Raw genomic sequence first — 15,766 nt, forward strand, 5'->3', positions numbered from 1 at the left:
AGAGCTTTTTAAAAGGGAATGTTTTCTTGAAAGTCCAAAGGGTTGAGAAACATCAGTTTGAAGGAGTGTAAGGCTATGATATTTGTGCTCACTCCACCAAGGGATATTTCTCAGCAGGAGGGCTTGTGTCTGACACATACAGGACTGTGCTGTGTCCAAGATACTCATTGTTTCTCAGTTTGATTTTGATGAGAGTCTGACCAACACCCAAAGGCCTCTCTAGCTTGAACTAAGGCTTGTCTTGCCAGAAACCAAAGTTTCCAGCCATTCATCAATGTCTAATCCCTATCAGGCTGAGAATAGAACAATTGCCTGTAAAAGATGTGCAGGAAACTGCCAGTGGCTTCCAGTAATAACTAGTGTGAGTGGGAAAGGCATAAATTACCATGGAATGGAATGAGGGGATAAGAAATGAGAAGCCATTGTCAATGGCTTTATCCAAAAAGGGTGTGATTTTATAAAAAAATAAAAACCATAACAAGTTCAGTATTACTTCCTACTTCATCCTGAGCTAGACTTCAAACAGTGATTCCATTTTCCATCATCTCTATGAGGCAAGATGTAATTCCAACTAAAGCACATTGACTAACCCCAAATAACTTTCCCTCAATTTGCTAGATGCTCAAGAATTCCCTGGGGACTCTGCTTTTGTTCTGAGTTAGCCATTTGGGAGTTTGGCACTGATCCTTGTGTAACCATTCAAACTGAGTGAACCAGAAAAATGTCAGGAACTACACAAGGACATATAGTACAGTTTAATTAGTTTAGAGAGAGGGTGGGTACCCCCCATCTTCCTAAACATCACTCAAGCAAATTTGTTTTTTTTATAGTCTTGTTAAAATAATTTCATGGTTGCAGTTTTGTTCTCATGCTAACTGAGCAGGACCGCGTGGGTTATTAAAAAGGGTAGTCAGCTTGGCGAAGGTGGGTACATTCTCTTTGCTTTTAAAAAACATAGGAGTTTAATCACCTGCTTGTGCAATGACATATTAAAGAACCCAATCTTGAATGTCAGCACAAGGCTGAAGCTCAGATTAATAATAGTCGCTAGCTAGGAAATTCTTTCGCTGACTTTAATCAGGAATTTTCCATAGTAACTGAGGCTGCCCACGGGTAGCCAGGCAGTTGGGATTTTCATTCCATCACGCACATTTTTCTGTTCATTGTGGTATGGAGAACATTACTTATTGGAACATGTGAGACAGCTTTGCTTTCTGCAAGTGGAAATCTTGTTGTTCTTCCTCCCTTGGACAGTTTTTCAAAAACACCAGAGAACTGTCCTCTTTCAAGGAAGACAAGCTGCCAGTTTCAAAATATGGGTCTGCTGTGTTTAATTCCAGGCCCCCCAGTCTTCCTGGCGTCTCTCTGTCTTGTGATATCAATCTTGTGGTCATGAAAAAGATGGGCAATCAGGGAAACCCATCTACTTTTTGTGGGAACCAGGTTCTGATTAAATAGAGATATTATTTTTCTGCCGAAGGAGCTTGCATATCTCCTTACAATCCATGTTATAAAATTTGAGCTTTTTAGTCTAATGTTCAAGACAGTTCATAATCTGGCAGCCAGCTTTTTCTGGCTTCATTTCCCTTTTCTATCACACCCCAGCTAGACCCCAATCACGTGAAATGGCTTTCAGGGGCTTCCCAAACAAAAGCCCTTCTCTTTACACATTTCTATTGGACAAAATCCTTTTCATCTTTTGAGGCAAATCAAACGGCATCTCCTGTACGGAGTCTTCCTTGAAGACTATGCAGTAGGGAGGGCATTGAGGCCACCTCACTAGTGTCTTGTATAGCTACCTTGTTTAAAACATTTATAGTGTGTGTGTGTGTGTGTGTGTGTGTGTGTGTGTGTACTACAAGACTTTTAGAACCTTCCAAAGAAGATGATGACTCTCCAGAGCTTTGCTATTCTGAGTGAAGTTTGTAACATTGGTCTTACCTGGGAGTGAGAACACTATCAGCCCTCTATATTTGCAGGTTCTGAATCAGACTAAAAAATATCCCAGTAGGTATTTGAATTTTTGTTTTCTTGTCATTCTTCCTTAAGCAATACAGTATAACAACTATTTATATAACATTTGATTTATATAAATATAAGATGATTTATATTTATATTTTAAAGAATACAGGAAGATATGCACAGGTTATATACAAATACCACACTATTCTGTATAAGATATGTGAGCCTTTGTAGACATTGGTATCCAGAGGGGTTTGTGGAGCCTTCCCCTGTGGATACTGAGTGATGCCTGTAGTAGAAATGCATAATGTCAGGCTAACCCCAAACACTGGATCAGAATCTGTATTTTGACAGGATCCTCAGGTGAATCCTTTGGGCATAAAGTTTTAGTAACATTGACTTGAAGGACCCAAATATCATGAGGACTATATTTAGTTCTTCCATGTTATGTGGTTGTTCAGCAAAACAGCATGGAATTCTTTCAATATCACATATACCTAGGCCTTACCCGATTTAGTAGGTGCAGGGCAAACTCAGAGAAAGTGTGCATTTTTAAAGATGACAAGTGATTAATATGCACTGGAAAGAAATTCACTGAACATCTTGCAACCAATCCAACAGTCCAGAGGAACTATAGTATAATTTAGATCAACCTGACTTAAAAATGTGTCCTCAGTCCAGCTGCAGGAACACTGCGGGAGAGCTTCACAGGAATGCCAATTCTTACCCCACCTCAAAGCAACTGAATCAACAAGTGCATTTTAACAAGGTTTCAAAGTGATTTAAGTACCAGAAAGATTGAGAAGCACTGATGGAGGACAGTTTTGAAATCCTCCAGGGTTTTGATACTTACCAGTTGATGCCTTGGGCAAGTTATTCTCTGAGGTATGGTCTCTTTATCTTTAAAAAAGCACCTACTTTCTCAAGGTTATTGTGAAGATTCTACAAATTAATTCACACAAACTGCTTAGAAGACTTCATGACTTATATTAAGTGCTCAGTAAATGGAAGTTACTGATATTAAAAATAATAATAACATTCCTAATCAGCCAGCCAGATTGTTCATGGTGTCCCCCTGTGATGAGCAAAGTTCTATACCCATACTAGCAGACACACACATACACACATATGTAGGCACACTGCAAAAAAAGAAAACAGAAAAGACAGTGATTTTTACCCTTGAGTGGCTCTCGGAGCAAAGAGAAAGAGGACAAAAGCATAGAGAAGTAGATAAGGAAGCTTCTCCTGCAGCATGTCCCCTTGGAGAACATACTCTCACTGGTTAGATAGGCTGCTTCATGAGGTGTCACAAGGAAGAAAAATGGTTCTGGAGCTTGTTAACTAACTGATGAGTCAGGGGCAACAGCAACTGAAGCATGAAAGTGGAAATATGCAAACAAGTCTCTGTGCCCAGGCCCAGCAGGGCACAGAGCTCCTCTTCTCTATCCCCTACCTACTGGAGTACAGAGAGGGGCAGGATGCTGGGGACAAGCCCAGCAGGGGACAGGACAGTGTTGAGGGGGGCCAGGGATGTTCCTACCTGGGGCAACTGGAGACATAGGGGCCAGGAGACTCAGGGGCCTGGAATGATGACTAAGCCCAGATCCATAAGGAAGTGCCCTAAGTTCCCAGGGGCAAGAAAATGGTTTCCAAATTTAGGTGAGGGGAGTGGTCAGTAATGACAAGATAAATATCAACAATCGAAAGTAGACTAGCAAGGATTGTCTGAGATTGTGAGTGTTTTGAAGACTATAAGCTAAAGTGGCTTCAGAGTGAGGGGCAAGGTCTTGAATCATAATAATATTCATAAAATTATTGCCTTAGTCCATTTTCCATTGCTATAATGAAATACCTAAGGCTGGATACTTTGTTAAGAAAAGGGGTTTATTTAGCTCACATTTTAATAAATTCAAATTCCAAGATCAGGTAGCCCTATTTGTTCAGTCTCTGGTGAGGCCCCTTTGGCTACATCACACCATGGCAGATGGTATCACAGAAATGTCATCATGGTGAGATCACATGTAAAAGAATTAAGTAGGGTCTCATGAGAACTACATTAATTCCTTCCAAGGCAACACCCCCTGTAACTCAATCACCTCCCACTGGATTCCACTTCTAAAGATCACCACAGTGGGGACTAAGCTTCCAATCCATGGTCCCTTGGACACAGTCAAACCATATCCAAACCATGGCAATATCTGCCAGCACTTTCTATGTATCAACTCACTTCATCCTGACAAGTACATGCTTTAGGTACTATCCTACTGGTTAGAGAACTGAGATATAGAAATGTTAAAATATTTGCCCAGTGTCACACAGCTAGTTGGTGGCAGAGGCAGGCAGTTTGATTCTCGTAGCCAGTGCTCTGAACTGTTCAACTACATTGGCTATCAGCTGGTCATCAATGCTCCATTTTTTGGGTGGAGAGCTGATATGTGGGGTTCATTTAGAAGCCTGTAACCCTGTCTTTGAGGCGGTGCCCACCCGAAAGATGCACTTACTTCATTTCATTTAGTGTCATTTCGGTCCACGTGGAGCAGATAGTGACTAAATGCCCATCCTGTATCACATAGTGAGCTGACCTTCTGAGAAATATGGTTGAGTAAAGCACTGTCATGGCCCTGAGGATCCCAGGGTCTTGTGGTTTCCTGTTGGAGCACCGTAGGTCAGAGAGGTACAAACCACAGAGAGGCAGGAGAGAATACTGTGGCTGCTATTTTCTTCTGTATAGGCCAATGGAACTAAGGTGGCAAAAGGTTGACACCATACTTCCTATTACTTCTATACTCCTTTTCCTCTGTACCCAGTATCTTTGTTAATATTTCCCCCAAATTCAGTTTGGTCCTTAGATGACTCACCTTCTCATCTTCTTTCATTTTTTTACATGCCTCCTCAAGTTTCCTGATTGACAATGATCACAGATCTTGTGCAAAATTAGGAAAAAGCTTTGACTAAATCTCAATTTCTCCAGCATGTGGCTAGAAATGACAGATGTCACTCTATTTTTAATTGCTATAATAAATATCTGAGATCATTAATTTATAAAGACAAGAGATTTATTTTGACTCACGGTTTTGGAGGTTTGGGTCCAGGGTCTATTGGCCCCATTGCTTTGGGTCTATGGTGAGCCAGCACATCATGGCAGGAGCATGTGGTGGAGCAAAACTGCTCACTTCATGGCTGGGAAGAGAAAGAGCAAGGAAGGAACCAGGGGTCCTACAATCTCCTTTGAGGGCACATCCCTGATGACCTGAAGACTTCCCACTAACACTCAACTCTTAAGTTTCCACAGTCTTCACATAGCACCAGGCTGGGGACCAAGCCCTTAACACAGAGGCCTTTAGGGGACATTCCAGATCTAAACCGTAGCACATGGTCTGTTTTGCTGATTCAAGTGGTAGAGAAGGAGACTATAGAAGATCCATCTCAGATCTGTCTAGAAGTGATATACATCACTTCTCCTTACATTGCACAGCTCTAGGGAAGTCACATAGCCATGCCCAACCAAGTTCAAAGGCATATGTGTGACTGAAGACCTTGCTGGTGAGCTCTAGTAACACCCACCACATAGGCTCTCACGTGTTTGATGGACAGATAAAGAAATTGAATTCAATAATGGAGGCCAAATAATTTGTCCAAGGTTAAACAGCTGGTAAGTGATTGGCACAGGAATCAAACTTAACCTTTGTGAATTAGGACAGAGGTCATTAAACTTTCTCTGTGAGGGTCAGAGAGTGAATATGCTAAGTTTTGCAGGCCATATACCCTCTGCCCAAACTATTTAACTCTACTGTAGCCACAGACAATATGTAAATAAATAGGCCTGGCTGTACTCCAATAAAACTTTATTTACAAAAATATGGAGTGGAATGGATTTGGCTGGCAGGGCATGGTTTGCTGATCCCTAATTGAGTCATTGCTTATAACTTCAAGTTTACCCTGAGCTCTGAAAATTGTGAAATGATGAACAAGTGAGAATCATAACCATTTTCTACCAAATATCTGCTACAATGTTACCTCTCTAGTCAGTCAGAATTAAATGATTTCACAGCCTTTAATGGGTCACTGAGCTTTCATCCAACCAAGGTCAAGTGTAACCAGCTTTTCTTTGGGGCCTGGCTAATTATTACTGTACAAGTTTAAAAGGAATGGCAGATGGGTAATTTTCTTACTAAAAATGACAACAGAAACCCTACCAAAGACTAAGCAAGCCACTATTAAACCCCCATTAGCTATGTGGGGTCATTTCTAATGGCACATTCACCCATGGGACAATTGTTCTGCTGGCCTGTGCTAGCCCGCAATTGAAATCAATGGGAAGCTTTGGGCACCAAAGCAGGGGTTTTTTCTGGGCCACCTAACCCAGACCTTGTTTTTCCAGCTGACTCTCTGCCTGTGTCAGCTAATTCCTGCTTTGGAAAATGCTTTCCGGGTCTAATAAAGACTTTAAAGTCACTATTTTCTCACCATGTTATTAAAACCCAAATGGCTTTGCTTATTCCTAATATGATCAGGCAATTCCTGGGCTGGTCTAGAAACTGCCTGAATGTCACAGAATTTGGATTTCCCATTGGCAAGGCCTGAGGTATATTTGTGAGCTCACTGTTTCTAAATGATTCAAGTTCTGCAACAGTGAGGCAGTGAATTAGAGGTGATTAAGGGAGAATGTAGAGACAGCAATCTTACTGGCTTGCATGCACATCTGAAAATCTGTAAGGCAGCATCACCTTCACTAAGTTCTTACCAGCTGTGGGAAGCCGGGCATGCTACCTCATTTTACTGAGTCTCAGTTTCTGTGGCTGGAAAATGGCGACGATGAGGTCAATGTCACAATATTGTCAGGAATGACACAATATGTAAGTGCCCACAGCTCTCTCCATGAAGGGCAGCTGGATAGATGCAGGAAGGCCCCTGGTTCAGGCAAGCCAAAACTAACTGGGAACTGGCTCCAGAAAGTTGGCAAAATCAAACCCAAGCTGGGCTCCCTAGTGATAATTTGTAGTTAATCAGGAGAAACAATGACAAGCCAGAATGATTAGCAGAATGAGCTAATGAAACCTGCCCACAATGAGCCTTGGTCATGCTAGGTTGGCACCACGTCTTCCCCAGGCTGGTCCACAGCTATCTCAGAGGAGAAGGGCCATGTGGGGCAGAGGGAGAGTAGCCTTCACTTTAACTGTTCATCTTCCTCTCCACCATCAGTTCTCACAAGTGTTAATCTGAGCTCACTAGGGGCCTGATAAGACCTGTGGGTATGGCTAGCAGGTCTGGGCACCCAGGTACAGGGTAGGTGCACACATTACCCTGAGCCCCAGATCCTTGGTGGTAGTGCTGCAAGCAAAGGACCAGAAGTTTATACCTTGTGGAAGTTTCAGATACCTGGATGGGATCTCTGAACTTGTTAAGACTTTATACTTCTTGTTTTTTATAAGAAAACTGAGACCCAGTGGTAGGTGGTTAGTGCTTTGACTAACATCATCTAGACAGCAGGATGGTGGACCAAGCTAGGAACTGAACTCAATCTCTTTCTATCTACTTATCTATTTTAACATCCTTTTAAGTATGGGGGAGGGCTAGCATGTAGTTCAGTCACAGAGGCCATGTTTCCCAAGAGCAAGACACTAGGTTCTATCCCAGTGCTACCAAAAAAAATAAAATAAAATTTAAAAAGGCAGGGCAGATACTTTGGACAGAAAGAACAATGTGAAGTCTAGGAAACAATTTCTAAAATTCCTAGCTGTGTTCAAGGAAAAATCTTTCCCCTTTATAATACCCATAGGAAAACAAGGAACCTTCCTATTCCCTCTACCCTTGGAGTGTATTCAAGTCAAGTATTCCAACCCAGGGGGAAGGATAGCCCCATATCCAGAAGATTGAATACAAACGCTAAACAGTACTCTTGCCTGATTTTTTTTTAAAGAAAATTTCTTATGCCTGACCCCTGCCATTTCCTAGCAGTGTGTCTTTGGGCTCTGTGAGCTCTGACTACCACCTATAGCCCCAACACAACAGAGGTGGTTTTAGAATTGGGCTCTTTTGTAAGCTGTAAAATGTTAGATGAATGTAAGACTTCGGCCAAAGGATTTTATTTCTTTGTAAAGCAGACTGAGGTGGAGAATTCCAAGTTGGAACCATGTGTGTCTCTCTTTTCCTTAAAAAGGGAATAGAGAAAAAACTCCAGGCAGCCATTCTGCAGAGCCTGGAACCTCCTTCCTGTTTTTACACCCTCTCTGCCAACAGTCCAGGGGGTAACAAAGTCTCTCCCACTGAAATCTGCAGCCAGTTGCATTCCAGGCAGACTTGCCAATCATTAGCCATGTAATTTTGTTTATCCTGCCTCAGCCTGGAATTTGGCCTCTTACAAAATCCCAGCTACAGAGGGAGAACTGGTTGGACCAAAACTGCTCAGTGAGTGCAGGAAGCCTCCCAGGAAGGTAGCTGGGGGAGCTTGTTAAACAGACACTAGGCCTGGGCCGCCCACCAAGCCCAGCCCTAAGGTCCCAGCTGCCTTTTCTGTTGACATTGAATTGAGAGTCTGAGATGTGATCTGGCCCACAGACAAGACAACTCCTCTCAGATTTGGATGACTTTCTAGCTTCAGCCAAAGGTCAGATTTTCACTGCCAAAGTTAGCGGCAGCATTGCCTTCAAGTCTTTTCCTTGTGGAAGGATTAACATTTGTTAGGCGTCTGCTGTGCAGCAGGGAGAGTATGATCTTCATGGTTTCATTAGGACAGCTCTACAGAAGCCAAAGCTGGGCTTCTGATCATTGAGTTACTTTGATCAAGGTCAAAAAGTCAGGAAAGTGTTGTAGAAGGGGCAGCTGCTGTTTGCATCCACCACTGCACATCCCTGCTTCTCCCCTTTCTTGGGATAAGAAACCCAGCTGCCTGTCTCCATGAGCTGGGCATGAGATCCAGGCTAATTCAATCATAAGACCCCACCCTCCTGGTAAAAATCAAACAAGGACATGAGACCAAGTCAGGCCAGTCAGACCCTGTTTTGCATCTATGAACACATACATGCCTGTGCAATGGTTTGAATATCTGTGTCCCTCTAACTGGTATGTTAAAATCCTAACCTCCAGTGTGATGGTATTAGGAGAAGGGGGACTTTGGGAATTGACTGGGTCATGAGGGCTAGCCCTCATGAATGACGTAAGTGCCTTTATAAAAGGGACTCCAGAGAGCTCACTTACCTTCTTTTCAACATGCAAGGATACAGTCAGCAGACTATAACCTGAAAGAGGATTCTTACCAAAGCACATCCAGGCTGCGATCCTGACCTTAGACTTCCAGCTCTATGAGAAATAAACTTCTGTGGCTTGTAAGCCACTTAGTCTGAGGTAATTTGTCATGGTGGCCTGAATTGAGTAAGATATTGTGTAGAAACTCATGTTATAGCTCCCCATTTTACAGATGAACAAACTGAGATACAGCAAAGTTAAGTAACTTGCCTGAGATCACACAGGTAGTAGAAGTGCTGGTTTCTGGCTTTAAAACCCATGTTCTTACCTACTATGCTAGTGAAGCTAGTGACCATCCTCTTTCTGTTCCACCACGCTGCTTTGGGCCTTTGGTTTTGTGCCACTTGTCAGTCTGCCTCTGCTCTACTTTTTTGTCATTTTAACAATCTATTCAGGTCAAGCTTCTCATAGCTTCTAAATCACTCTCTGTATCCCACAGGATCAACTCCAAGTACTTAGCTAGCAACTAGGTTTGTTCTGCCTCCCTAAACAGCTAAAGTATATACATGTAGGTGTACACACACACACACACACACATACACACACACACACACACCTTTCAGAAAGACTAGACCAGACCAGACTTATGGCTTCCAAAACCTGTCAGCTTTCTAGGATGGCACTGTGCATACATAGAATGCAAGCCGCATATGAAATTCAAAAAATTTTAGTAACCACATTAAGAAAGTAGAAAGAAACTGGCAAAAGTAATTTTAGTAGCATGTTCGGTATTAACATTTCAACTTGTAATTGATGTAAAACAAATTATGAATGCATCTATTGTTTTGTTTAACGTTTTGGCAATCTGGCATGCATTTTACATTTATGGGACATCTCAATTTGTAATAGTCATGTTTCTGGCGGCTATGATATTGGACAGTGCAGCTCTAAAAGAAGGCTTCTCCAAATTTTTTAAGTCAAAGCATATATAGGAATTATCAACTTTTAATGGTATTGTGGGAATAAATAGTTGAGATTTCTCAGGATCAGAGGCAACAGGACAGATATCCCAGTTTCCCACTCCTCTCTCCAAATATACAGGGCTACATGTGCAGAGGTCTTTAGTGTATTAGGAAAAAGCAACCAGTTTGAGAATTTCAGCCCTATTTTTGAGTCTCAGGCCCTATCCCAAGCTAAATCAGAAACTCTTGGGGTAGTGCCCAGGTAGTGCCCAGCATCAAGGGGATGCTGATGTTTCTGGGAATAATGGTAATAATACCCCTGCCTGCCTGCCCTTCACTGAGAGCTTTTCAGGAATGGTCACTTACTAATGACTGACACCCAATCATCCGAAGGTACCATAACCAGCCCATATTTTTTTTATCTTTTATTTTGCTCTTTATTTATATTTTGTGTTTTTTTAAATTAATTTTATTGTACATTTTAGGTATACAATATAATGACATTCATCATTAGAAATTTGCACCTTTACATAATCACTCTTGGTTCTTATTTTTTCCCCATTCCCCTGCCCTCCTTTCAACTCCTCCATCCCTCCCTATTTACAAAGACTTTGTTTCCATTTTTTCATTTTCTCATATTAACCAGCCCATATTACAGAAGAGGAGGCTGAGGTGTAGAGTTGAGTGGCATGGCCAAACTAAACAGCTGGTATATGGCAGGGCAGAAACAGAATTTAAACCCAGTTCTCTTTGCTCTAGAGCCCTTGATTGCCACTGCTTGGCTATTTGACTTTCTAGTGCTACTGAAGTCTTGAAGATTTGTTATAAACTGTTCTGTCCTAATATCTCACATTCATTCATTTGTTCTAGATTAGGCTTGCAAGCTGGGCCAAGCCCCATGGGCACTGGGACTACAAGGATAACTAATATTTGCTTCTTGATCTTAAGGAGCTCATGGAATAATTACCTTGGGCCTCAAAGTTGTGCAACAAATTGGTAACAGTCTGGGTTAAAATGAATGGAAGTTAGTGGAATAATTGGGAATTAGGAAGGGTAGAGTCTCTTGGTAGGAACATGTGTATTGGGATTTTACAGGGTGGTGTTATGGTTCTGTTTCCAAATTCCCCTGTAACTATTTCTTCATCATCGATTTCTTTGAAAGCAAAATTTTTGTTTTATTGTTTTCGTTTCTAACTTGGTCTTGCTTCCTTTACTTTTCAGCTAAGCTCTAATAGGGCAAACCAGCACCCACTTTTTTTTAGGGCTGAGGATGTTACAATACTCTGAGAAAGTGGAAGTGATGGTGTATGATGATTTTGTAGGGCAGAATATCCATGCAACCAAGATGTCCACTTGAGCTTCTCTGTTCCTGAGGGATCAATCAGTGTTGTACCTGTTAGAATTGTCTCTGAACTGAAAATCTGACCCAACAATTCATTCTTATTTTTGACAAGAATTCTAGTGGGGCTTTGGCTCAGCAGCTTACTAATGCTGGGGGCAGTGACTGATTCCCTTGGCCTTTCCCCCCTTTTTATGTCTCAGAATTGCATGATGCTCCTCTAGCTCCAGACACCACATCTTTGTTCAAGCCAACATGGGGCAAGCAAGGTGTTGTGACAGCTAGGTGCATAAAGAAGCAGTTGGTTTCAAGATGGATGGACGTGTATCAGATCTTCCTGGTGTCCATCTTCTGTGAGCTGCCTGGACTAACCTGGTGCCTAGACCAGTGGCTGGTGGTTCAGGCCAGTGACTGCTCTCAACTGGCCTTAGGGGCATGATGTGGCCATCCACTGCTGAAGTTTATGGTTCTTCCTGTTTGCCTCTGGTCCTTAGGTTTGTTTACACTAGTCCTACTCAGTGACTCAATGTCCTTTGCTGGGATCCCTGGGAATTTGCAGATACCTTAAACACCACATACTGCCTGGCCATTTGTCCAGGTGCTTCCTCCTGCAAAAGCTGCACAGTTATCCCTGGACTAGGCCTTGTGTAGCACCCTTCTCAGCTGTTCCCTGTTCACCACACACAGGGAAGCATGCTACAAGCTCTCATCCTCCAATGCCCCATCCTCTGTTGCCAGGATCCTCCTGGGTGTTTCCACCATGCCATCCTCCACTGTTCCTCCCTGAGCTGGGAAAGCCAGCTTCCTGTGTGGTTGGTCCCTTCATTTTAACCAATATGTTCCCTACAGAAAAATCTCAGGGGAGCAGAGGAGCAAGGTTCCCCTTCCTCAACTCACCTCAGCCCAGGATTCCTCTAAGTTGAATCTTTTCCTCTATCCTGAAATGGGCTTCACTATTTCCTCTTCCCTGAGAGCACTATAATTTGAATGTGTTCCCCAAAATTCATGTGTTAAAAATGTAATCTTCAAACTCTTATATTGATGGTATTTGAAAGTGGGACCTTTGGGAGGTAATTAGCATTAGATAAGGTCAGGAGCTGGGGCCACATGATGTGATTAGTGTCTTTACAAGTAGAGGAAAAGAGATCTGAGCTGGCCCACTTGCTGTGTTTTACTGTGTGTTTTTCTCTGTCCTGTTATGATACAAGAAGGACCTACTTAGGTGCTGGCCCTGTGCTCAATGACTTCCTAGCCTCCAGAATAGTGAGCCAAATAACCAGGTGTTCTTTATAAATTACTTGGTCTCAAGTATTTTGTTATAGCAAAAGCAAATACACAAGATAAATAAAAGGCTACAGGCAAGTAAAAAACCAAACAATTACCAATCAATAATAGAAGATCCACAAATATATACTAATCTGGTTTCAGTTGCTTTTCCAAATCTTTCAAAGTGTGTAGGCAAGAGCATAGGACACATTTAACAGTCACCATCCTCTTGAAATAGCAGTAAAATTTGGAAATGACAATGTTTTGCCCTGTTCCATTCAATGCTGATTATTATGATATTAATTATGCATTTAGTTGACTGGAAGAGAGGTAAAATACAAACAACACAATTAAGAAATGCAATTAGTGTCACCATGTAGAGCTCCTGATTGCCCTGTGCTTCAATGAGACAGACCTCTCACTATTTCCTGCAGTGAGATGAACCTCATACCCACAGAATTTCCTGCTCAATATCCATGAGATTTCCCTCACGAAACAACACATCAAAGAAGTGGAAATAAAAGCAACATTCAAGAATTCATTTCACCTTTTCTAATAAAATTATAATATCTCTTGTAGGAATCCTTTGACAACAACTTGGCAGTGAGTTGTAAGAACTATTTAAATATGCTCATTGCCTTTGACCCAGAATTTATCCCACGGAAATAATTTCCCAGCAGAAAAACTGTCATGTGCATATTCATTGTGGTGATATCTTTATCTGTAGTGTTAGCTCCAGGTGGGTGACTAACAATCCAATGACAGGGGCAAGCTAAAGGAAAATACAGAACCTCAAAGCAGTGTAATATTATGCAGTCATTAAAAATGATGGAAAGATTATGTGGCAACATCAAAAGTGCTTGTAATTTGATGTTCAGTTAAAAAGGCAGAATGTCAAATTCTCTTTCAGCAAATTCTCCCAAATCCCCATGACTTATGTTAACCAAAGCCTGACTGGCCTGGTCTTTCTGTCTTCCTGGTTCAGCCTGATTCAGGCCACATTATTGCTAGCACATGTAGGATGGAGCCCTTAGTACATAGCATGCTCATAGTCTGAGTACGTGTCCATCTCTGGTCCTAGATGATACATTTTTTGCAAGACAGGCATGCAGTCTTATCCTCTGTCACCTTGCACATAATAAAGGCTTAATAAATGTTAAATTAAGGAACCAATAACAATAATTTTGGCTACTGTTTATTAAGCATCTTCTATGTAGCAAACATTTTGATTGGCATTTCCCATGTATTACATCACATTATTTTAATTTTACCCCATTTATACAGATGAAAATGAACTCAGAGTAGTTGTCACTTGTTAAATGGTGGAGGGCAAGGAGACAGATTTTGAATTCAGCACTATCTGACTTCAGAGCCAGTGTTCTGTTCATTTTCACAGTATACATGTGTGCGCATGCACATCTGCCTGTGATGATTCAGATAGATAGGAAGAAAACATGGAAAAATAGAAAATAGATTATTTGCTTGAATGTTTAGGAGTGAAACGGTGCATGGATAATTTTTTTCCTGCTATATATTTCTTCAAATCTTAAAGTGGTTTGAAAAGAGAAGGTTCCACCTTGGTTCCAAATCCTTCTGGGGTTGAGTCCTGATAACCTGGTTATCTTAAAGGGAGGAAAACCATGCTGGTCATTTAACTTCTTTTCTGTCTCCTGGTCAGAGTCAAGCAGACATTTAATTCTAGAGACAATGGTTGTATGTAAGACCTACTTGTGGAACAGATACTTTCTGCCCACCTGGTCCATTCCACAAGGGCAATTACTTGTTCACCATTCTGTAACTCTGCTTGTGCTGCCGTTGGTGGAAGCTTCACAGATGACATTCCAGGTCCCACCTTGTAGGGGTGTGCATGCTGTATTGAGGCAGGAGGAGGAGTAATAGACAAAAGCAGATGGCATGGCCACCATATCTGTGTATATTCTAAGATTCAGGAAGTTGATACTGTCTCTAAATGGGTTGAAATAAAATTCAAAATTGACACTTGTCACTATTTTAAGCTTGTGTCTCATTCTGTATTACTCTACCTATGTGTTATGAATTAATATTTTAAGAAATCCTGTAATTATCTTGTGAATAGTGCATAATGAATTGCTTTGTAGTTTTTTTCTGTGTTGAAATTGGTAAATGCAAATATTTAAACATATAGTTCAATTTTCCCAAATTTTATTTTACCATATCTTTATTTTGAAAACATATAATCTAAAAGGTGAAAAGACTGAAATGACTCAGGTCCCTTTCACTCCCCACCCCCCAGAAATTCAGGGTCCTGGTGTCTGAGCTTGACTGGAACAAAGAAAGGCTGAGATGTCTGACCTCACTTTGGAGTGGTCAGTGTACTTGAAAATGGAACCTATTTTTTGTACTGAAAACAAAATAAATATAGAAAAATCAGAAAATAAGATGTAAAGAAGCAAAATCTAGGTGTTAAAGGGGCAGTGGAGAACTTCCATTTTAAATGGAAAGCAATCCCATTCATTTATATCTGCTTCTTCCTCAAGCTCTACAAAATGACAGTGTAATTAATCTTTTTAAAAGGGAAGAGTTTACATTGAGAAAGAGAATATGAACTTAGCTATGTCAACTAACTTTTTGAAAAAGGAAATCTGATAGCTGAATAGCAACCTCCCAAACCAGCTGGGGAAAGCTTTGAATTAAGCCCACAGGTGAGAAAGCAGAGAACCCTAGGTCATATGAGGATGTGGAGATACCAAGTAGCCTGTAGTGGGGTGAAAAGGGTTGAGAGCAGTAAAAATGGTTGAAAGAACAGGAGATATCAGCACCATTACCACTTCTACCATAATTGCCATCACCACCACCATCACCACCACCACCACTCTAACATCAACATCACCATCACTGCCAACATCAATATCACTAGCAACATTATCACCACCACCACACCATTATCACCACTACTGCTACCAGCTCCACCACCACCACCACCACCACCATCACTTCTTCCCCTAACTAGGGAATTTGGGCTGTGTCCTTCCTCTAGCACAATAAAATACTGGATATGTTTCTTTGGGGAAAG

The 15,766-nt window shown here is 41.5% G+C and overlaps 2 long non-coding RNA genes across 7 annotated transcripts in view; one reads left to right on the forward strand and one right to left on the reverse strand.

Moving 5' to 3' along the window:
• Positions 1-15,766, forward strand: part of LOC110344694 (uncharacterized) — a 170,956-nt gene that overhangs the window by 53,244 nt on the left and 101,946 nt on the right. The gene's annotated exons all lie outside the window — the stretch shown is intronic.
• Positions 2,993-15,766, reverse strand: part of LOC101723394 (uncharacterized) — a 62,530-nt gene continuing 49,756 nt past the window's right edge. For 3 of the 5 annotated variants that reach the window (XR_015444625.1, XR_015444626.1, XR_015444627.1), the window contains one exon: positions 5,149-14,137. This is a non-coding gene — a long non-coding RNA (uncharacterized LOC101723394). The other 2 variants (XR_015444628.1, XR_015444629.1) reach the window with 2 other exon arrangements.

This window comes from Heterocephalus glaber, unplaced genomic scaffold (assembly GCF_053883595.1).
Source record: "Heterocephalus glaber isolate CG9 unplaced genomic scaffold, H.glaber_assembly_v1.0 deba00001606, whole genome shotgun sequence".
NCBI classification, from domain to species: domain Eukaryota; kingdom Metazoa; phylum Chordata; class Mammalia; order Rodentia; family Bathyergidae; genus Heterocephalus; species Heterocephalus glaber.